We start from the raw sequence: 24,974 nt of genomic DNA on the forward strand, positions 1-24,974 counted from the left end.
GTTTTATAGCAGGTTCCTGCCTGGCTTAAGGAGCTTATTGAATAATGACTAAACCAAGCCGTATGTTAAGTAGCAAGCAGCACCTAAGAAACTCTGAAGAGTGGCAAAATGTGAGGAATCTACCATTTCACCTTAACTCCCTCTGCTATAATAGCATGATTTATTTATTTACAAGAATCTTTATAAACCATCAATTCATAAAAAAGTATCAGGGTAAAATAATTACAGCATCATCAAACTTTAAAATCTTAAAAATAGAATAGGGAACAAATGGCCAAAATTGAATCAAAGTAATTCTTTAAAAATTTGCTTGATTATAAAATATAAGGATTTGAGGTGCCTGTCTGCATTCAATAAACACAACAATGGGGATGCATTTCTATTTACAGTTTTTGTTACAGAATTTGTGGAAGAATGATATACATTCAATAGCTATTTTTCTGGAGCATTGTTCATTTATAATAGATCCAAGTGGTGTTGAAAAAGCATTTCTTTTAACCCAGGGATAGAGAATGAGCATGCCTGATTTTAGGGCTTATGCTTAAGCAGGAAAGCTTGTGATTAGTTTGCTGCATTTGCATTAGGTGAGCCATTCACAAGAGAACAATTGTTCCTCCAAATTTTAGAAGACGGCAAAGAAACAATGCCACTATTTCTGCTGTCTGTTCTATGCCACCTAGGTAATGGAAGGTGGTACTCTCCATGGTGCTGAATAGATGCTTGTACTACTATTGAATGATCACTTGCTTGATAAATGAATGGAATGCACTTTAATCAAACACACAATTACATAGTAAAGCCTTGGTGCTGTTTTCAAGCCCCATAAGTAATTAGCCTTACTGCCATTGAAGTATTGATTTCTCAAAGGTCACCACAAATTAAAGGGATACATATAATATTGTTGTTCTCTCTTGGTTATATGTAAATAAGGATATCTTAATGGGTTAATCACACAGAATTTGCAACAAAGCTTAGACAACATGATATATTCTATTGACCATAGGTGTTCACCACAGTAACAAAACACAATTTGGGGGTGATCATCATTAAAACCATTAATTACCAATGGTAATTCTGCTGCTGACTTCAATGGGGATATTTCATACTAATGGCTAGCCTCTGAAGCCTTGTTGAAATAAATTGACTAGAGAGCAGTAATTTCAAGTAATTTATCTGATCCAGAAAAGATGGTACAAGAAATGCCTTGATTTAGTAATGCTCCACAGTGACCATTATCAGTATTCCTGATGCTACTCCAATAATCTTTTATCACACGCCCGTAAAAATGCTGAAGCAATTTGCATATTTCCACTAAACAGAAAAAAATAAATCTGAGATTTACATGGTGTATGAAGTCATATCACACAATACTTTAAGCTTGTTTGTATTTTAATGATCATTTACTGCAAATCTTTCCAAACTTTTAACGTGGGTGACAATTTTTAGACATGCAGCATTTGACGACACCGTAATTCAGTTTTACTAGCAAACTGGAGGTTAAACTAACCCCTTTCCAGCCCTGGGAGGAACACAGGGAGCATTCATGCAACACACCTACAGCAGTCGACACACTAACATGTCACAACACACAGAGTTTGGAAAGCTCTGATTTACTGCATATTTTCTCAATCTCTGAGTGTAGGAAAACTAAATGCGAATGACAAGGAACTGGATGTTGCTATTGCTTTAGTGCTCTTTCAGCAACTCAGTCAGCCAGGGCTTTTGTAAAATAAAGTACCAGTCTGGATGGAGAGTGGGTTTGACCTAATAAATTGGTTTTTGTTCCATTAATCTGTTAAGTGTGTGTACATTAGTCACTAAGAGAATGTAGATGGTAACACAATGTATCCACAATGGCAAAACATGTTATATGTTCTCTTGCAAACACCTGCTACATTGTGTACTTGCAATGCCAACAGTTTTAATTTGGTCTGAATTCAAACTGTATTCCAACAGCATGGCTGCCTCTGACAAGGCAAACTGCACGTGCATGCTCTGAATTGTTAGCTACTTATATGGTTTGGGTCGTTTCTAACTGAACACAAGAAATTCCTGGAAAATTGAATGGGTCTCTGGTGTGAACTAGAAGGGTGCCCCTGCAGATCATGCAGAGCTATACCAACACAGTTTGCCTTCAGTTAACATTGGCCATTGATTCATATTTATTTAATAAGATTCCAAGAGTGTCTAGGGAATATCTCTTCACACAATACTGTGTAAACTCATCAATGCACAACAACAAATTCCACCAAAGTCTAAATTCCACCTGCTAAATTAGCAAAAATGTTTAAAACTTGTAATAAATGTTGGAAATGTAAAGAGAAAGAAGGAACATTTTTTCACATGTGGTGGGAATGTAAGAAAGTGAGGGGGTTTTGGGAGATGATACATAATGAGTTAAAGAAGATGTTGGAATATAATTTTGTAAAGAAAAATGGAAGCAGGAAGAACTACCGACTCTTGAAGAATGGAGAATGAAGTTAACGGACTATGCAGAACTGGATAAACTAACTGGAAAAATAAGATACCAACGAGATCACAAGTTCATTGAGGATTGGGGAAAAATTTCTGAGTATTTGAAAAGTGTATGTGAGGAGCAAACAACGCTAGTGGGTTTTAAAGAAGCTTTGTGAAAGAATAAGGAATATTGCAAGAATGCAAATATGTTTGTAAAGGTAACTTAAAAGGCGATATTAATTTTGGGAATGCGTAGATAATAAATTCAAATATGGATGATTGTCAGAGAAGCTGAGGGAAGTCCAAAAGAGAAAAATATGTTAATTGGGAATTGTTAATTGGAGATATTTGTGTAAAACTTAATAAAAAATTATTTTAAAAAAACCAAATTCCACCAAAGTGTTGAATACTTATAGCTACATTATGCAAAGTGCTATGTGTATAAGTATTCAGCAAATGGTGTGATTCCATCCTAACATGTTGCCTGTTGGTGTCCTGTACATGACTGGTCCCTAGTCTTGCTTCTACCACATCCCTGTACTATGAAATGCCTTTGTGCCATGCCACATCCAGTAATGTTGATTGTTGTGGTTCGAGGACCCGATCCCCCCAAAGTGGAATGAATACACAAAGACACGTGATATAAGGTTAATGGGCAAGAAAAGGCCACAACTTTATTGATTACAGCAAGTGAAAAGGTATTGGCTTAGGCATTGGATTACGTCAGCTGACTCCACCCCCTCAAAGAGGGGTGAGTCTGAAACAAGGGGGGTTTATTCACCAGTAGGTGGAGCCTGTTGATGCTAATCCAACTATAGGCTCTCCCCTGATGTCACTGAGGGTCGTGCCATGGCCTCCCGCCAAGCAGGCATCAGACAGAATACACGACCGCCAGATTCCTTTAACAGAATACCCAAAAATTGAAGGCATAGGCGATGGCCACACCTAGCCCTTCGACACCACAACACATTATTCCAATGCCTAACCTACCCACCAATACCACGAAAGTTGTGACGATTGCTACGAGGTAGGCGAAAAAACCAAAAAGCCTAATGCCAAATGGAAAAATTCCTACCAGGCCCCCGGACAACCAGGGCGACCAACCTAAGGTCCATAGGAAGGCCAAGGAAAACAAAGACCCTGAGCTCAAAGGGAGTGGAGGGTGGGTGACTCTCAACGAAGAGTGAGTCTGAGGAGGGTCTGGTGCCGCAGCATTTAGGCTGCTGAACACGCCCCCTCGGAGGCACCTGGTTGGGTGCCTGCCGATGGGCGTGGGCACCAACCAGGTGAGTGGAAGGCAGGGGGCTAACACCCCCTGCTAGAGGTGGAGCTTGGGCTCCCGCCCACAACCACTCCCCTCTCTTCCAGGGAGGAGAGTCTTTGTCAGCCTAATAGTACCAACCAATGACGGTGCACCAGATATCTAGTTCTTGATACAACAGTTATTGTTTTGCCCTATTCTAACTACTATTTTCTAGATGTGTGTTGTCAGGACATTAGGCTATGAACCTAAACACACAAGAGGAATTCACCTAATGAGTCCTGTCAGCACAAGTCCTGTATGAGAGCTTTCACTTGTGCAATGGGTTTTTCTCACCCCACCCCTGGGTGCTCCTAAAATTTGCTTTGGATGCATTGGGGGAACCCCCAGAACACTGTGCTGGGGGGGTCATTCTGTCTGATGAGCTTCAATGTTTGTGCTGACAGAACTTTCATTGTAGTGTAACACTGAATTCCACCCCTGTATTTCTATTTACATAAGTGGGGCATGATGCCCATTAAATTTGTTTAAGAGTGAGACATTAGGTATATAAAAATTCAGTACACTATGGGGAAAAACCCACATTGATAGTTACACACACACACAAACTGTATACTGTATTTTATTATTGTTAGCAGCTTTGGGAGCCTAGTGCAGAGTATATAAATAAATAATGATGAAATGCTTTTATTCATCCCACTAAGAACTATACAACATACCAGAGTGTAAGTTCCCATCACAATAGACAATGTAAACATTGTAAGGTAAGAATAAATGAGTAGCATGTAGACACATTTGATGGCTAAAGATAAACTTCTGAAATTACTGAAAGGGAAGAAAATGTTTTTTGTAAGCCAGGTATTTTTCTGTCACTTGTCTCCTCCAAGTTCTAAGCAGACCCAGCCCTTCTAGAATGTTTTTATTCACCTCATGGGACATCAAATCTATGCTCCAAAACTATATAGCATAAAGTAAATTGAAACAGAATTACTTTGTTTTCTAGGAAATTGCCTGTTGTACAGATGATGTTGATGATGATAATAATGATAATCCGGTTTAAAAGTTAAAATTAAACAATGTGCCTTTACTCCTTCAAAGGTTTGCTCTCTGCCAGCTATTTGTGTTGCAGTTACTTTCCTTTTCAGTTTTAACAGCTACATTGTCTTATTTTTTTCTCAAATAAGGGGCTTTCTTTGCCAAAAATGTCTACCTCTACCAGTTTAGCACAATTGCAATTATTTTATCAGCTAAAGAAAAGATCTGCTACCCAAGACTTGACTTACATTTCTATAGCTTATTTTTCACAGTTATTCCGTTTTCTATTCTGCAAACAAGGAAGCCGTGTAGAGAGGTTTGTCTATATGTACCACCAGGTCACAACTTTCTTTGACTGTGTTGTGTTTCTGGAGTGCTCTAGAAAAAACAAACATGACAGGTTGTTACGTAGACCATCAGCACAAATTATGTTCACATTTTCATTAGAATTCTTGCACGCTCTGGATTCATGTCTGGCTGCATATGTGACATAACTTGAATAGATATAGTCATATTTGAGTAATTGGTTTGAATTGCATTGTATATTGATTTGCTTCATCTTAGATATTGCCTTTCAAATTGCTGAACAGAAAAAAATGAATAATATGCAGGCCCGTGCAGAAGGGAGCAGCCGGGTACACTTGCTGCGGGCCTCAGAGAGTTAAGCTGGCCAGGGGCCTACTGGACTTACACTGTCATGCTAAGAACAAGACTCCTACTCCATGCCTTGGACAAGCTCTGCCCAGGCCAGAGAATATGCATCACTGGAACTATTACAGCATTTCCCTTAGGTGATTGAAGAGTTTGACCTTAAATAAATGTATGTTTTTTGTATACTGAAATGTTACAAAAATAATTATTCATCTTCATGCAGACATGATTGCCCCTGAGTATTGAATATATGAACCTAAGGATATGTATTTTAATAAAGGGAACATATCCTAATATTTGTATCAACACATGGCCAGTTCATATAGGTATCTGGCAGAATGGCCTTTACTGGAATATCCTGCTGCTGGTTCCATTTTGAATGATTCTGCTTTCCCAAACTGCCTGCATGTAAAACCAAAACAAGTCAAATTAATCCTGAATAAGATATTGGGACCCTGCTCCTGTTCCAGCTGTCTTTCACCCCAGCCATCTACCACCAGCTGATCTGTGGGAAGTATTATGACTTGCTCTCTCTCTCTCTGAATGTACATTGATGCTACTTATAAGCTACTTTGGAGGGATTTTGTATTCAGAAAGGCAGAATATAAATAATTGTAATACATAAATAACTTTTGTCTCCTCTCTGACATGTGCAAAGGCCTGTGATCTTTATCTGCAGCCTAAAGCAGTGCAGTCTGGGGAATACCTATCTTGATTCTAGGGAATGCATTAGCTCTTAATGACCATGCAATGCTACTGCAATGTAGTGTTGTGTGACACTATGCTCACAAGTGTTCGAAATAGTAGAGCAGCATATTTTTTTATTTACCCCTGCTTTAAGGAGAGCATCATACAAATACCAAGGTCATACCAAATCAGTTACCTCTTTGGGTAAATTAACTTCACATTTTCTATTAGTATGTATTCTCAGGGCTCATACCCCCCACCCCACCCCCAAATTCTGATTATAAATTAGTTGGTTATAACCTATGGATAGCTCAGTCGTAGAGCATGAGTCTCTTAATCTCAGGGTCATGAGTTCGAGCCCCACGTTGGGTGAAAAAATCCCAGCATCAAATTGTAGGGAGTTGGACTACATGACACTATTGGTCCCTTCCAACTATACATTTCTATGATACTGTCAGCACCACCTTCTGAAACCTACCCTTGAACTATCAAAAAGGATGCTTTCAACTCTAGCCCGTGAAAGGTATATAATAGCTCAGTAGTCTTCAGCTGTTTCAGAACACACCATTATGCCAAGCATGCACTGGGACACCCATTGCTTGATTTTTGCCATTTATTTGTATGATGGTAGTGCAGCTGTTGCTACCTACCTCAGATCAGACCATGACCTTGTATTGGGTCCCATCCCACCAATGCCATAGCTGATGGTATTGAAAGTTGCTGAAACATTATCACACTTCCCTTCTCTTCCCTTTCTCCCAATCTAGGTGAGCCACCAGGATGACCAAGACAATAGGTGTCACATCCTCTTGCCAGAAGCCAGACTGAACTGGCTCCAGATACAGTACTCAGCTTCACTCAGCAGTCCGGAATATTATTTGTGCTCTTTCCAGAAACTGCTTTCTTACTAGCCACATTGCATGGTATATTATTGACCAGAATATAAATTAGGAGTTGTTTAAGAAAAATAAAAAAGGTAGATGAAAATGGTCTATAATGTTATGGAATAGCAAAAATGGAAAACATTTATTTTGTTAAGCTAGGTTAGGCAAGATACTGCCAACTACATAGTAATCCCTTACTATCTAAAAAGATTAAATAAAACATATATTTCAATTTTGATTATAAAATTAATTTGACCAGTTATTTTCCGCATACTGAGGAAAAATAGAAGTGCCACAATGTCAAGCAAGTACATGTCATATTTAAAATATATTTTATTTCTCTGTTTTCTTCCTGCAAAAGACATGGCTGACAACAATATGTTTGGGCAGCTGCCTTATTCTGTCAAGGGACAAATTATCAATAACTGAGCACTGTGCTACACAAAGTGAACATTTTAAGCATTGTGATGTTTCGTGTGTTCACCCTGTCATTGTTGACAGATTCTATTGATTCTTTCTTGGGACCTTTGTATTGATTCTTCTTTTTTAAAAATTAACACACCTAGAAAAAAGTATTGAACTGGAATGTCTCACATACAACTCCTCCCCAATATGAAAATGAAATGCACACAGCAAACTAGAATAATACCACAGTGTCTACCTTAGTAATGATGCCATTACATGAATGTTACTAGAAGTAATATATCAGTTACATATCATTTGATATTATGTATTTTATATCATACACCCCATTCAATCATCTCATTCAAGGCATGTAGACATTTTTGAAGAGTCCAGAAGGAAAAGTATTTTTTTCACAAGCTGATTCGGCACTAATCTCACCTTATCCACATCAATGTTCCCTTATTAATCATTGTGATACACTGATTCTGATGGGAGCTGTAAATAACGTATTTACTCAAATGTAATGTGCACCTTTTTTGGTCAAATTACATCACGAAAATTAGGGTGTGTAATTTGTGTAAATATGGTAATTTACTCTATTTTAACACCAGGTAAGTCTGTAACTGTTCTGATGATCCAGAAGAAATATTGTTTTATTGTTATTGTTAATTTATAAACCTGTATATATGCAGAATATATATATATATGAATGAGAGATAAAGTAACCAAGCTCTGCTTAAGTCAGAGGCGTATGCATTAGTAAGCATATAAAGAACTGGGGCACAAATAAGTATAGACTTCAGGCTTCGATAGCCAACAAATCTGCCAAGCTGCTTACTTTTAATCAGGCATGACAGAGGCCTTAATACCTTTTATTGTAGTCATTCTGCTACCTGTCCATCTCCATCTCTATACCCTTCCCACCTGTCTTCTCTTTCACAAATCCCCAGTCCTTTGCCCTTTTACTAAGGTTTACAGTGATTAACTGATGGGCCGTGCGTACTGCCATCCACAACATTTATCCATTTGTGGCCGTTTGTGGGCTATCATTTGATTTTAAGAGAGCTTAAATCACCATTACTATTAATATTATTATTTGATATATTTATTTAAACATTCTAAACTGTTACAAGTTCAACTGGCTGCTGATTTCCACACCTGCCCAAATCTTACTCACAAGATGTCTGACTTCCTTTCTTTGTAAAGGAGCCTGAAAAGTACTAAACAAAAGCCTCTGTTAACAGGCCTGGCTGCAAAGGACAAAACAAGAAGAAAGCCACCAAGGAAAGAGAGCTTTGACCACATTATTCAGGCACTGTTAGCTTTCACAATGCATGCACGATAGGGGCCTCCCTCGACTATTCTCTCCTTCTCTAACCAACATATCAGCCCCTCAGATACTCAAAGCCTGGGGTCCTGCTAGTTGCAACAATGCAAGCACCCATGACAGCAGTGCAAAATGAAAACCCTCATTAAACCCTTTGGTGCTCCAGTATGGTGCTTTTACGTTATATAGATGTGGAGAAACAGGAACATTCTGATCCTGAACATGGTTTACTGGGAAACAAATACAAATGATTTGAAGGGGAATCACTTCAGGTCGCCTTACCTCAGTGAGGATAGTATGGAGTTGGAAAAGGTTCAAAAAAGGGCAACCAGAATGATCATAGGGATGGAGCAACTCCCCTATGAGGAGTTGGGGCGTTTAGCTTAGGAATGATAGGTAAGAGGTGACATGGTAGAAATGTATACAATTATGCATGACATGGAGAAAGTGGATAGAGAAAAGTTTTTCTCCCTCTCTCATAACACTAGAACTCGTGAACATATAATGAAACGGAATGTTGAAGGATTCAGGACAGATGAAAGAAAATGCTTATTCACACAGTGCGTAGTTAAACTGTGGAATTTGGTCCCACAGGAAGCAGTGTTGGTTACTACCTTGGATGGCTTTAAAAGAGGATTAGACAAATTATGAGGTAAAGTCTACCAGCAGTTACTAGCCATGATGGCTATCAGAGGCTGTATGCTTCCGAATACCAGTTGTCGGAAACTGTAGAAGGGGAGGGTGCTTTTGTGCTCCAGTCCTGCTTGTGGGCCTCCCAGAGGCATCTGTTTGGCCACTGTAAGAACAGGATGAACTAGAGGGTTGGATTCTCTGTTGACTGCAATGTAATGTAGATGAGCAGAGAAGATGCCTTAAACTTTGAGGAGGCAGTCTAAGGCATTCATAATGCTGGAGGCAGATATTTCAACTGGTGCCCCCCATAGCAATAAAAACAAACCGATTCTATATTTGCCTTGCCCTGTATCCAGAAAAAAAATGTGTTTCCTGAAGTGAGGTGCTTCATTCTGTATAAGGTTCTATAAATGGTATTGCATATTCTTTGGATTTTTAAAATTGGTTTTGCCAGCTATGTGCATGGTAAGCTGTTGTTTTACAGTTCTTAGGTTATGTTTTTGTTTTGATAATATACTGGGGATTTTTAGTCTGTTCATTGCAGCAATGAAGTGAAGCTACAGGGAACCAGGCAGAGGGCCTTCTCGGTAGTGGCGCCCGCCTTTGGAACGCCCTCCCATCAGATGACAAGGAAATAAACAACTACCTGACTTTTAGAAGACGTCTGAAGGCAACCCTGTTTAGGAAAGTTTTTAATGTTTGATGTTTTATCGTGTTTTAACTATTAATATTCTGTTGGGAGCTGCCCAGAGTGGCTGGGGAATAAATAATAAATTATTAATTTATTATTATTATTAAGCCTGAGCCCGGCTTCGGCTGGAGAGGGTGGGATATAAATAAAATTTATTATTATTATTATTGCTATTACTACTACTACTACAATTCTACAGTTACTGAAGTGATTTTTGAACTATTACGTGACATATAAACCACACCCCAGCAGGGAGGCTACTACAGTGGCTCCCCACCCAGCAGGAGAATCCCCTAGCCCTGTCTGAGATGCTGGCTTTCATGGTCTAATCCCCTGACCCCTTTTAGACACAGGTACTGTATTTGACTTCACCTAATTCTAAAGGGCTGCTGCGTTTGAGGCCTTCGTGGCTTGTTCGGCTGACTTCTCTCCCCCGAGGTCCTGCCCTGAGGGCGCTCCTGACGGTCCTGAGCGAATAACGGAGGCTGGTGGGAGTCGTGAGGAGAAAGAGTCCTACAGGTTGTGTGTGTGAGGAAGACAAAACTTTAGCGGCCGTGGGGGAGCGATAATGTGCGGAAGGAAAGGAAGCGAAGCTTGTGAGAAGTCGGGATGGGCGAGAGCCCAGGGGAAGCTAATTCGGTTCAGCTGCCAGAACCGTAAAGCGAAGAGGAAAAGGGATAACGCCGTTTGTGTGTGTGTGTGTGTTTTAAAGTAATCCCTGAGGCAGAAAGCAGCCCGTCTCTTTTCTGCCCCGCTCACTGGCTACTGAGAATGCCGATCAGTTCTGTTGCTCGGATACAAACCCTCCCTCCCTTCCCGCGCTCGCTTTCTGCCCGCCTCCATCCTTAGCCTAGATAGGACCGAGTGGGCGGGGACTACTCCTCGACACGCTCGAGGGCGCCGAGGGGGAGGGGGATGGAATGGCTCCCGAGCTGAGCCCGCTGCCTGGCCGCCGTTGCCGCCTGTGGGGAGTAGACTGGGAGCCCCGCGCCCGCTTGCTGTAGTCGAGCCAGATGGAATGTGGCGCGCGCGCGAGGTATGCCGCGGGGGCGGGGGGGGGGCGAGGATTAGAACGCGAGAGGGGAAGCGCGCGCCCACCCAAAAGCCCTTATTTTGAGAAGAAGCGCCCGTTGGCGATGCGGTGTGAGGGAAACCGTAGGGAAGAGAGGAAAGGCGGCGGGGTGGGGGTGGGGGGGCGGGAGAAGTGGTTTTAATTCGAAGCGTGTTGCTCCATGGCTTGGGAGCGGAGGCGGCCCGGCGTCTTCCCCCGCCCACCTTCCTTATCCATCTCATAATCCCGAAGAGTTTTGCGACTGGGGAGGTTTTAAAGCGAAATGGTCACTCGATGCTTCCCGCCCGGAGAGTGAGCGAGAAGGCGCCTTCATAATCCCCCGAGGCCCCCTTCACACACACATGCCCCGCCTCGCGTGGGTTTAGCGCCACTCGGAGCCCCTTCATGCGGTGTTAGGGGCACGAGGCTGGCCGACCCGGGTCAGACTGACATGAGCGGTATCTCTTGGGGCCAGCGAGTTGTGTCGCCTTGTCTTTCGGGACTGCTGCCCGCTTGATATATACGGCGTAACTCTCAGAAAGAGTTGAGACTCTCCTTCTCCCGCTCCCCTCCTTCCCAGACAAAGTGCTGGGAGGGGAGAGAGGGAGAGGCTGCGCCCCACCCCCCTCCCCTCACCCCATATACACATACATTGAGTCGCCCCCGGGGAATTCGTGACCCGCTTTGCTGGCTGCTTTCTCCATTCTGGAACAGGCGGTTGTTTAAAGGGAGAGATTTGCATCATTCTTCAGGCTGTCTTCCTCCCACTCCAGATCGAAGTTCCTTTATTTTGCTTTAAACCGGGCAAAGGGCTCGACCGCTCCATCTGGCTTAAGTGTGCAAATCTCTAGCCCTGAAAGCAGGTAAACCCACAATCGCTAAGATATTTAGTGTTGCTTTCTGTGGGTTTGTCTTTTCTTCTTTTAATACAACCAACCTCTAAAGAAATTTACTTAGGGTTTTGGTTTGTGTGAGATTAGGATCCTAGACAACGTTTTTAATTTTTTAAGAAATAGTTTGTGTGTGTTTATTGACTCGGTGTTTGTGTGTGTGTGTGTGTGTGTGTGTGTGAGAGAGAGAGAGAGAGAGAGAGAGATCCCCTGAGCTTTGAAATCTAGGTCCCCCTTTCACTCTCTAAAAAGACTACACATAATTGTGTTTTTAAAACTACTCTGTTCTTCCTTTTGTTGGGTGAGTGAGGGGTTGGTGGTTTTAGTTGCCGATTCTGCCTTTGTGCTAAGAAAATGGAGCAAGTGAAGGCTAGCTAGTGGTGAAGCAAAAAGTGAAGAAAAGTGTTCTCTAAAACTGTCAAAGTATGCAGAATGTTAAGATAACTTGCTATATCAGGATTCACTAGAGAACAAATTTGTTTATGATACCCAGTTATCTGAGTGTGTGACTGGACAACCGTAGTTCACTTTTTTTGGAGGTACTATTAAAAACAGACCTATTTAGCAGGCACAAAGCATTCTGGGTCAATTCAGACATGATGCCAAACTATGGTTAGGTAAACTTAATTGGTTAAGCATGTCTGAATACAATCATGGTTTGACAGCTGTTTGCCAGCCACCTTCAGAAACCATGGTTTGGAGTGGTTGACCGTCCAAGATCTGTGCTAATGGATGTTTGATGCAATGTCTGAATTCAAAAACCATTATGACGATTGCTCTATTTCCTAAGGCTGCTAAACCATAGAGATGGTAGTGAGTTTATGAAGCTATGATGGTGAGTGCTGGGTAGATGGACAGTGAAAGTAAGACAGTAGCTTTCAGCCATGGTTTGCTTTCTAAACTGGGTAGTGCAAAACATGTTTGGTCATCATGTTTGAACTGAGCCAGTGGATTTTTTTTTTTTTTGGCAGTGTTGGATCACTGGGACTTTAACACTCAACATCTGTATTGCCTTCTCTACAATCATTTCAAACACCCGAAGCCAAGGGAATGGTTTACTATGGGGTATGTGCAAATCTACCAAAAGTAGATGCACCCTTATACGATTTAAAAAGTGGTAAACAACTTTTAACACTTTTAATAGTTAACATATTAATACCGTGTATGCTCTCTCTTGTGCTCATCTGTTGCAGTTAGACTCCCATGGGATGTGTACATTTGATGCTGAAGAAACATAAGAAAAATAAATGCTAAGTGTATGTGCTTGCCCATTAGTATAAAAAACAATATGTTGTAGCTGTTGGTGACATCAATAGCAGACCGCACAGATTGATGGTAGAGCTAATGCATGAGCACTGTAGATGGATGAGTGCATCTCCCAAGGCACTGTAACAGATATGCCAACATGATCTGTGGCTGCTTTGACATAGTGAGACATTTCCTTTCAGCAGATTTTACTGTCTTCCTCATATGTGCTCAAAGAAAAGTAGTTTGAAGTTGGTTAGTCAGCATTTTAGGAAGCTTGAGGAAAACCATACAGAAAGCTATGAAGTAATGAAGGTATTGATACTTATGATCCCCCCCCCCCCAAATCAGGAAAATGTCATAGAGATGCTGCGTTGATTTGATTAATAGATCTGTGTGAATAGATGCCTTGGCTATTAGGTGGAGTCCTTGTTTTGGGGAACAATGTGACCTACTCTCAGATAGAACCTGGAGCATTAATTCTAAATACAGTAGTAAAATTGGGGAGCAAATAGTAAAAGTTATTTTTTACTTGCTATGATTAGGAATAATCCTTTGTTAATCATTATGCATTCTTGGCTGTCTCCTGCCTCAGAAAAAATACTTTGGCAATTCCACCTGCCACTGGATGCAATGTGTTTTGACTATACACAATTTTGGCTTTACGCTGTATCCTGCAACGTAACCACTGCCTAAGTTGAGAATCGCCTGTACTGTACAAATTATTTCAACAAAGGTAGGGAATCATAAAGGCTGTTATCAGTGTTATATGTTCTTGGTTTGTTTAACAAACCCTGATTCAAGAGATCTTAATTCTTTGGCTGTGGTAGTAAGAAGGTAAAATATGCAGTATATCATAGAAACTAGTTTCTATACTGTGATGTCAGCTTTGTTACACTGTTGCCGTATGCTAAGTAAACCAGCTAATGTCTAAGGCTGCAGTTCTAAACCCATTTACCAGGGAGTAATTCCCATTGAACTGAATGGGTTTTACTTCTGAGTAGATATATATAGGCATGCAGTATAATAAATGTGCACCACTTGTCTTAAGGTCAGTGACACAAGCTATCTGGAAAGTTTTGAATTGGAATACAGTCATACCTCAGGTTACAGACGCTTCAGGTTGCGTTTTTTCGGGTTACGGACCGCCAAAACCCGGAATGGGTTACTTCCGGGTTTTGGCAGTCGCACATGTGCAGAAGCACTAAATCGCGCTTTGCGCCTGCGCGGAAGTGCCAAATCGCAACCTGCGCATGCACAGACGCCATTGCGGGTTGCGAACATGCATGGATCACATTCGCAACCCAAGCGTCCACTGTATGTAGTCAACAAAACTAAAAAAGTATGTTTTGTTAATCTTGTGTTTATCTGAAAAGTTTTTGTTACTGCAAAAAACAACAACTGAAATATCATTAGGGGGAAAGTTAGGGGAAAGAGTGTGGATGAAATGTAATATTCAAGGTGTTATTAGAATACTAGTAAATATATTTATATGCCAACTGAATAGAATGTACTTTTTACATTGGGGTCACTGATGTTGTGCCCTCAAGGTGTTTTGAGCTACAACTCCCTTCAGCCCCAGCCAGTTATACCAATTGTCAGGGATGCTGGGAGTTGTAGTCCAAAACATTTGGAAGGCTCTATGTTGGCTCCCTCTGCTTTACATTATACACACACACACACACACATACATATACATATACATACAGTACACTCCTACATCACTCCTCCAAGCTCAGTGGAATTTGGTTCCTAGTAAGTGTGCTTAATTCTTCAGCCTCAGAAAGTGGTCAACACTTTTAGCATACTAATTTTAGCATGCCTAAAGAGCTTTATGCATAAATATATGTGCTTCCTACGAATAGTCACCTGAACAAAAAGAGTTTGGCTTTAGATCTGTCTGGCATTTTATCTATTCCTGTTGTTCAGTTCAACTTGCATTGTGTTCCTGTTTTAACTGCATTAATGGTTTATTGTTATGTGAATGTGTCTTTGGCTTGTGCCCTCCCCCCTTCCTTAGATGCAGCTGTGCGAAGGAGAGCAGAAGTTTTTCCTTCTGTTCTCAGTTAACAACATTTTAGTATTAGTTATAAACGTGGACAAACTGTAATTAATTTTAACTATGGAAGCAAGTTCAGGAACTATGATTTGAACTTGGTTTGTTTTAGTAAGCCACAGTAGTAACATCAATTTGTTCAAGTTCAGATAATCATCTCTCCCCCATGCCTGATGTTGTTGTTTTTTTAAAACCCATTAATGTGTAGTTAAGCTGTTAGAAGAATCACAAAGCTTTTCCTATGGCCACCTAATACAACATCTTTGAAAGAATGCGAGCAGTCATCAGTGGCAAGGGTAATTGTTTTAACTTTTGTCTGCTTAGATACCCAAACCTGCTCGAGAACAGATTTGGATGGCAGGTTCAGCAGCACTGATAGCGTGAACACAAAGTAGAATATGAAAGAGCAAAAGGAATATGTTTCAGGGCATGGTCAGAATGCATGCAAAGCAATAACAGTACTGGGGCAAAACAGTTTTGGTCCTTATCAGTGCTTTGTTAAGTGCACATTCCAGCCAGGCAAAAATACTTAAGGAGTGTATGAAGCAGGGGTGGGGCCTTGAAAGAGGATGTGGCTGAGGAGAGGGTGGGACCTGTGGAGAATCCAGTGGGCCAGATAATGAGGACTGTATCACCTAAGGTTGCTTTTTTTTAGGAAGACTCCAAAAATTGTTGAGTTTTTTTAAGGAAACCATCAAAATGGTTGAGATTTTTTGAGCTGTTTCAGTTGCTTTTCCCATCACATTTTCATACATTTTTACATCTGAAAACCATGACATGTCAGGAATTTTTCTGACATATGGTGACCCTAGTATCATCACATTTGGCCCCCAGGCCTGAGGTTCCCACCACTTCTGCACATGCTTGCCTGGGATTAAGTCCCACTGAATTTAGTGAAATTACTTCTGAATAGAGTACACTGTTTCTCTGCCTTATAGTCCACAAAATATTGTGCCATAAGAAATTTTTTAAGTCTTATGGTGCTTTGTTGCAGCAAAAGCAAGCATACATAGGTACTCCACTGAAAATTGATTTGCCTTACCTCTCTTGGCTTATGTTTTTAGAATTTGGCAACATCTGTTTCAGTGAGTGGTAATTAAACAGGTGATGGAATACTTTTTTATGATGCTGAATTTTTAAAAATTTATTTATTTATTTATATTTTTATACCTCCTTCCCACCTTTTTCTGCAATGAGCTAATCTAATCTCCCCTTTCTCATCTAATCCCCCACAACAACCCTGTGAGGTTTGTTTTGCTGAGAGGCAGTGGCTGGCCTGAGGTCACCCAGTGAGCTTCATGGCTTAGTGGGGATTTAAACCCTGGTCTCTCAGGTCCTAGTATAATAAAACCTTTATTGAATTCCCCTCTTTTGTATACAAGGACATCTCTTTCAACTTTCCAGAGGTGTTGGAATACTTTTTGAAGCCTTCATAGATTTCATATCTCAGTGGATATGAATTAAAATAATGGAGCTATTCATAATAATAAATTATTTGTTATGTTAAATTGATTTGTCCCCATTTATTTTTGTGGAAAGAGATGCACAGTTCTCATTCATTCTCTTCTCACCCTTTAAAATATATCCAGTATAACCTCATATTGTTTCTATATTCATGAAGTATGATGGGAATGTGAGGCAGAGTATTCTTTGTGTCTTTTTTTTCTTTCAGTATTGCGACCCTAAAGTTCTGTGTGCATTGTTGGTAGTACAGTAGATAAATAATCATAATAATTAAACATACAGCTTCTATTCATTTGTGGGACAGTCTCTATTCAAAGTCCTTATGGTTCTCGTGCTTGGTTCTTTTCCATAATTAACTGAAAGAACTTGGACAAAATGCCCATACTACTGAATAGCCTTTGTGCATATTTGGCTACATGCTAGCTTCACAATTTGTCTTAAGCATGGCCTGCATACAAATAGATCCTTTTGAATACTGCCTTCTGTATTGATTGGGAAGTTCTGCTTTGTGGAAGTGTGAAGTGACACTACACTTTTGAAATACTCTACCAATAACAGTAGAAAATATCACTGACTTTAGGAACCCACAGACTTAACAAATGTACTCTAATATAAAAATATAGTGTTGCAGTACGGTTACCAGATTTTTTTTCATTGAATCCGGGGATACTTTCAACTTCAATAGATTTTGCATGGGGACTGATCTGTAAATCCAGGGACTGTCCCCGGGAAACGGGGACGTCTGGTAACCTTATGCTACAGTGCTCATAGTGTTGCTTCCCTTGAACTGGCAGTTTTTCTTTATAACTGATGGATAAAACCTGTAAATATCTACACAGTGGCCTGATACCTCATTAATAATGGCTTATGATATGTGCATGGTTGTTGCTTTTTATCAATCTAGAACTGACAATCATTTAGTTCTATATTGTTGATTAACATCAAATATTAAATACTGTGCTATAGCAACAAAAGTGAAAAATGTGTATGTAAAAGTACTTTAGTCACTTTTGTAACTCTCTCCCCACTGATTTGTTCCTTGAGCGTTGGTGGCAATCATGGCTAACATTTCTCTGTAACCTTGATAATATTGATTAATCTTGCATCCTTATATTGCTCTTAATTGAGTTAACACTTGTGCACCTTCATCCATATTGGAAATCTTTGAAAAGACTGAGTTGCAAAACATTTGGCCCTGAAAAATGCTTATGCATTAGCTTTGAAATGTGATCTTAGGAGTTAGGCTAATACGAATACTAGCAGTGAAGACCAAACAAATGAATGAATACTATCCAATATTTAGTAAATAAAAGATTGTGACTTCTATTAATAAGCTAGCAAATGATTCTGTGTGGTTTTTTTTAAAAAAGCTCTTTTTAAAAGTTTTAAGTTGCAAAGTAGATTTAATATTTGATGTTCAAAATATTAAAAAATGATCTATCCAGTTTCTTTGCAGGCAGTTGAGTAAGGAGGACACAGAATACAAATAATATGTTCAATAATGTTCAATTTCCTTGTTGAGTCATGTGCATAGTTTCTACTCTTCAGTTTTACAGTAGTTTATGGTAGCATGTAAGTAACAAAGAGAGGCACCTCTGTTAAAAAAGAGAGCTTTGTTTCCAATTGTTCCTTAGTAGTGGGGGAGAGGGAAATCTGAGCATGTTTACTATGCAGTCCTGCTACTTTCTTTCAGGAACCAAAATGTACCTTCTCTCTCCTCTGAGAGTAGATTGTATTGATTCTGCATCAGGATGTGTAGTTCCAATGCATTAGTGGCTGAGTTGTCTGTTGTCTGTTCTCTTTTTGATTGTGGTTTTCTCCCCCACCCCATTTATTTTGCCCTTTCAAGCCACCTTCTCCCATACAAAAAGCAGTTATGCACCAACAGGACCTCCCTTTCGTTATGGACTGTTTGAAAGATATTTAGTTTCTTAAGTTGCATTTTTTTAAAAAAATTGTTTCTTCTTTGTATGAATTTATGTGGCCTTGAACTGAAAAGAATTCAAAACATTACTGTTAAATGTATACATTCCATTTGACATCAGCCAGCAATATACATACTTCATGCAATTGCAAATTATTGTTCTTGGAGCAAAGTTCAGTGTACATTTTCTTTTAAAAACAGTGGTTGTTGGGAGCATCAATATTGTCTGCCAAAACTATTGCATTTTTGTCTCTTCAAAACATGTTGCAGCCAAGTGTTAAGTGTTTTGCAAGCACAACTTGAATTTAGAAACAGAATATAGCCCTTGTCTATCTTCTAGAGAGAATAAATCAAACCATGAAACATTTTGTTGCTGTGTCAGGGGATCCAGGAACAGTGACCTTTGTATTTGGAGCCGTAGATGCTCAGAATTCCCATTGTCAGCATCTTTGACTGGAAAGCAATAAAAGGCTTATGATATCCACATAGAATATAAATACCAGAAGACTAAACTTCTGTCCATATTTTGCCAATGGACCAGTAACACCCTGTTCTTTGGGGGTCTTTGCAGTTGCACGTATGGATTTGAGCCTCTGTTGACCAAAGGCTAGCCTTTCTGAATAGTTCTAGAACTTCGTTGATTTTCTCTCCTTGTTGGTGAACTTTGTTGCTAATTTCGTGACTTAAGCCAGCACCTTCTTGCTCAGACCATGCCATAAGGATTGCAGTTAAGAACTCCCTACTCCGACATTTCTCTGCCACTGGCCGTGATGGATGCAGAGACTGGGATGTGTTATCTGTCTTCCTTCCATATATAGAAGGATGGAATGTATTGTGCCCTCTGTTCTTTATAGTTGTAAGCAAATGCTTCCAGACAGTTATTGCCTGTTGTTAATAATCAGTTATAATATTGATTATTTTAAGGCATTTTTTGTTAATAACAGACCTCTCCACACCAACTTTTTGTAGCCTCTCACCACAGTCACTACCAAGCTGTCCTTTCAGTCCAGTTTTTGTTGCCCTGTGTTTTTTCCCCTTGTCTCTGCACCTGCTACAATATTTATTGTTTCATGCCAGTTGAGAACCACATTCCTTGATGATTAAGGAACTACATTTTTGCTTTTGTTGCTTTCTTCTTAATCTCTGGCATTTTTATCCACTTGGCCTCTAAGTTGATGATCTTTCTGAACATTTCATATATATATGAAGAACAGTTCTGGATCAGACTGAACATCCATCTTGTGAAACATCCTGTTTCCCACATTGTCCATTGAATTTTGGGAGGGAAAGTTTTCATGAAAATTCATTAGCATTTTAGGGCAAAATATGCCTAATATACTCAATTTTTTATGTATTTTTGCGGAGTAAACACATTTTTGTGGAGCAGTTTGCCATGATATGCATTTTTGTGTTCTTTTCACCAATATATGCATTTCTATCCATACTTTACCCTAGTATATGCATTTTTGCATACATTACTTGGTTGGAGACCAGCACTGCAAAATTTGAAGGATGGCTGTAGTTTGCCTTTAAATATGAACTGAATAGAATTTCTTCTCCCATCCCTGTGTGCAGCCACTGGAGATAGAGCATTACTCCATCGTGTTAGGAATATAGGAACCAGCCTAAGATCTCAATGCTGTATGCTGCCACTTGTGTCTTAACTTGTGATCAAGGGAAACGTTTGTGACTTTAACTGCAGTTATCTTTTGATTCTCCTTAACCCAAGGTTTAAAACATTTTAGAAGGTTATTGTTTATTATTTTTGGTTGTTGTTGTTTTTTTTAAAAAAGCTTCACTCCCATTCAAAGGCAGCACCTGCACACTGCCACTGTCAAAATGTGTCAGGGCCAGGATTGAGTTGAATGGTAAGTTAGTGGGTGACAGAATTCCACTGGTGATGAGTTGTTCTTCATATGGAACGGCATATGTCTGCTTACTTGCATTGTCAGCAGCAGTATCCTACTGTTAATAGAACTTTGTCTTAAAAGGTTATTAGGTTTAACATGACTATTTGTTTTTGAACAACATTTTCAAACTCCCTTCAGGCACCAAATGTAGTAAGTGCACTGCAGGAGTCATAACTATCTGTTTTGTTTTTTAGGGCTTTTAATAGTGGCATAAAGTTTGAATGTTCGGGGAAAACCTGTTTAACATAATAAATATAATTTGCAGTACTCTGCAGTTTGCATAAGTGACTCAGAAGGTAAAATATGGGTATTCTATGTTACTTTTATGATTTAATGCAAGTTGAGGTATGTTTCAATTCAACAGCTTAAAATATTCAGGAGTTCTGGTTGGTAGTCCATTCTGTCTTTGGACAGAGTTCATGGATGGTATAGTATCTGAGTTTCATACCTACAGGCAACTCTTCATGATACAGAATGTGTGAGGAAAGTTCTAGATGTACTCAGTCTGAAGTTCTTTAATAGTGGCTCAGTTCACATGCCTTGCTAAGCCAAACCCTGGCTTGATGACAGTACATGAATGTGTGGGTTCCTGGAGGTCCTCCTGGACGATTTTACAGAGATAAAAATGAAGGTCACAGTCCCTTTGGTCGCTTTTACTTCTATAGTTTTTTCTCAGGTATTGTCATAGTTATCTTTAGTTTTATTATTTCTATTCAACGTTGCTAGAAAAGCTGTTGTATTCAAGTTCTAAGGAATGGGGGAATGGGGTAGGTGCAGGAGGATAGTGCATTTGTTGCATTTGCTTTGTTGCTGATGTGGACACACGCAAATTCTCATTTCTATTAAGCAACATGAGTACCATAATGAAACACTGATTACAGTTGTACAGCTCTTGTTTACAGTTTGTCATTATTTTCATCAGGGGAAAAAGCGAAATGAATGTTTTGTTCCCCATTCCTCCTCCATGTTTTTAAGGGTCTGTTGCCCGTCAAGCTTGGGCAAGAGCAGTGATTATTTGCTATTCCAAGTGGTTTTTCTGGGAAGAGGGGGGTACTCATTCTTTTTCAGTTAGGCCAATTACAGTTTTCGTATCTTATTATTTAGATTTGTTGCACATAATGGAAAAATTGGTGTAGTAGTCTTTCAGAACTGAAGAGAAAATAGCATTAAGAGGTCTATTATTTTCTAGAACAGTAAGTGAACCTTACCAAATGCTGAATATCAACAAGATTTATGGTTTTGTCAGGATGACAAACTTCTGAGCGTGTTTGACTTGAAAAGTGCAACTTCTCTGTCACCCCAGTATCTCTTTTCCATCCCACTCCTGCCAAATTAGCAGAGTGAACTACAGTTTGATTTGAAAGTTTGACTTTGGTACCATCATTTGTGAAAAAGAAGTCTATACAACATCTTGTTGCAGTCTGAAGATCTGTATACCTGGTCCTCACTCATGGTCCGAAAGCACATGACACACTAAGCTTTGTGCTGGCTGAGAGCTTGTTTGGAAGCCCCACATACACTGCCATAGATTCTGTGCAAGAAAGGAAACACACACACTCTCCATTATAAAGGAACCTAAGCAAACCAGGGATGAGAGCAACAAAACTGACTACACATAGACTGTATTGAACAAGACCCTAGTAATTTCCATCGACAGCCACTTGTGCCACATCTCATAATGTTTCCAAGGCTCCCTCATTCCACAGATGGATTTTGGGTTGGTGGGGTTGTAGTGGGATGGGGATAGGAAAGCCCTAATCCATGAATAGAACAAATTATTATTTTGGTGACATCCCAGTATTTCATACTGATGACCTTGAAATGAGTAAGATTGGTACACTTAGCTTGGCATCTCTATCAGAGATGCACTGCTTTGGGTTAGACCAGTGGGTCTCAACCTTCCTTGGGGTTTTCATCAGCTGTACGCCATAATCATCACAATTATAACAAATAAAGGCTTGACATTTCTCGCTTTGCATGTCATGAGTCTATCTCATATATTAGTTTCACCTTTTAAGTTGAATTACTGAAATAAATGAACTTTCCCACGATATTCTAATTTTTCGAGTTTCACCTGTGTTTCTTGTTGAAACCAATGGTACATAAGTGACTGACAGGATTGTCCCAATTTATTTTATATAGAATTCACAACAACTTGTGAAGGTGTTATTTATTCAATCTGGGTAACTAACATTTATTCCAAAGATCATTTAAGAGTTTCAAGTGGCATAGGATATATTCTGCCTGTCTGCCGTTTCCCTCATATGCATTGAGAGCCATCTGGAAGATAAATACATGCAGATGAGCAGCTCTTACAGTTAAGAACTGGATTAACTTGTTAGCACCTTTTGTTAATTCTGTAATCTGATCATGTAAGAGAACAACAATACAAAACTATGTTTGTATATTGAGCCTGGGCAGTTGAATAGTTAGCTACCTGCATATTCAAGATTCCACATAGGAGGGGAGGGAAATTGTAAAATGATAAAATACTGTTTATTTTCTCTACTAGCTTTCCTTTGCAGTCAGGCTTTGTCCAGATGATTCAATAGAGGGGATTTCCCTCCTCAATTTATAGCTAGTTTAAAGCTACTTTGGTATTATTTTATTTCATCCAGGTAGCCATGCCAGTTGGGGATAATGGGAGTTGTAGTTCAAAACATATGGAGGGCATTAGGTTGGGGAAAAGTAGGATAGATAATACTACTGGTTCTCTGTGAAAATAAACACACATGCCCTCGTTATTCAGTGTTTAGCTCTACAGCTGAAAGCTGAGATGAACTATATATGTGAATTATTTGTACATTCTTCCTTCGAAGGAGAGAGGATAGCACAGAAAGGTTGTGTGCACATTTGTTGCACATTATGTTGCAGGCATGCTGGAGGCACAGTAACCTTTTCTAATGTACACAGGCTGTAGAGAGGATCTGCCCCAGTGACTGTGAACTAGCTTTATATGCAAAGCTGACTGGTAAAATTGTTTCATTATATAGGGAGTAGGTATTTAAGAACCGTTGTTCAAATCCTGGCTGAATCTGACACTAGCAGATGCTCATCTTGATCCTATGCTTGTTACAAAGATAAATTCCACTTGAAATGAAAGGAACTTTGTAATGTGTTTACATTATATCTGGTTGGCATCTGACAGTTTCAGGAGATAATGGAAGTGTGTGCCTTCAGGGGTAAATTCAAACCATTGGAGAGTTACAGTGCCTGCTGTGACTGTAAAGACATGATTTGTTGCAGCTGGAGCAGATGAAGGTGTCTGGTTGTGCTGATGCAGGTGTACCATAGTGTTCTGCACTCCTTCCAGCGGTCATTCCTTCTCTGGTCACTGTTGTGGGTACTTGACCTGACTGATTGTCTCCAGATGTTGTGGTGGTCTTGCAAGGGATTTCTACATGGCAGGGTTAATGTTGTCAGCCTTCATGTCATGTTTGCAGATGCCATTATAATGCAGAGTTGGTCTGCCAACTGGCCTAGTACCTGCAGCGAGCTCCCTGTAGAGCAGTGTTTCCCAACCTTTTTTGGACAAAGGCACACTTGTTTCATGAAAAAAATCTCGAGGCACACCACCATGCCAGATGGGGAAAGGTCACTTTTTACTTAAGTAAAAAAAAAAAAAAAATAGTAACAGCATAGAAGGTAATGGTTAGGCTAGCATTCCTCTTCCAAATATGCTAGGTTTTTATTTGCAGGGACTGTTCTACATGGGAAGGGGAAAGGAAAGTTAATAGAAGGAAAGGCGGGTGGGAGAGAAAGAGAAAGAAAGAGGGAAGGAAGGGGGGAAGAGAAGTGGAAAGGAGGGAGACCGAGGCGGGGGAGAAGCGTCTGGAGAGTTGCTCCGAAGTTTGGGGGGCCACGGGGGTGGGCGCGCGTCCCAGGAGGCGGAGGCCAGCCCGGGCTGGGAGCCGCGCCGCGGCCCGGGGGCGGAAGGCGGACCGCGGCTCCTAGGATGTGGAAAGGGGACGGCGGCGCAGGGGGAGGAGACCCGCACGGCTAGGGCAGCGCGCAGGGGGAGGGGAGCGGGCCGGAGGCGGGTGAGGGGGGCCGCGATCCCGCGCGCCGTGAACATGGCCTCCTTCCCCGCGGGCCCTGCCGAGCCCCCCGGCCAGGGAGGACGGCGCACCCCCGCCGCTGGAGGAGAGCAGAGGCAGGAGGAGGAGGACGAAGGCGCTGCCGAGGAGGCGCGCCAACTTCTGCCAACTTCGGCGCCTGCCCCGTTGCCGCAGGCTCCTCCCGGCTGAGAGCCAGAGGACGGCGGCGGAGCAGGAGGAGGAGGATCGGGTTTGGCGACGGCTGCTGCGTCCTCTCCAAGCGTGGGGCTGGCCGCCGCGCCCGATCCTCCGCGCTCGGCGCGCTTCTCGGCGGAGCAGGTCTCGTGCGTGTGCGAGGCGCTGCTG

At 40.7% G+C, this 24,974-nt stretch overlaps 2 protein-coding genes across 4 annotated transcripts in view; both read left to right on the forward strand.

Moving 5' to 3' along the window:
- Positions 1 to 24,144, forward strand: part of SHISA2 (shisa family member 2) — a 455,435-nt gene extending 431,291 nt beyond the window's left edge. Inside the window, exon 3 of the transcript XR_014219008.1 lies at positions 24,080 to 24,144. The gene's annotated coding sequence lies outside the window, so the exon portion shown is untranslated. The remainder of the gene's footprint in view (positions 1 to 24,079) is intronic.
- Positions 10,925 to 24,974, forward strand: part of WASF3 (WASP family member 3) — a 30,983-nt gene continuing 16,933 nt past the window's right edge. Inside the window, exon 1 of one of the 3 annotated variants that reach the window (XM_082220306.1) lies at positions 10,925 to 11,067. The gene's annotated coding sequence lies outside the window, so the exon portion shown is untranslated. Of the gene's footprint in view, positions 11,068 to 11,174; positions 11,946 to 24,974 lie in introns of those variants that run through there. The other 2 variants (XM_082220307.1, XM_082220305.1) reach the window with 2 other exon arrangements.

This window comes from Podarcis vaucheri, assembly GCF_965113315.1.
Source record: "Podarcis vaucheri genome assembly, chromosome: 4".
Taxonomy (NCBI): Eukaryota; Metazoa; Chordata; class Lepidosauria; order Squamata; family Lacertidae; genus Podarcis; species Podarcis vaucheri.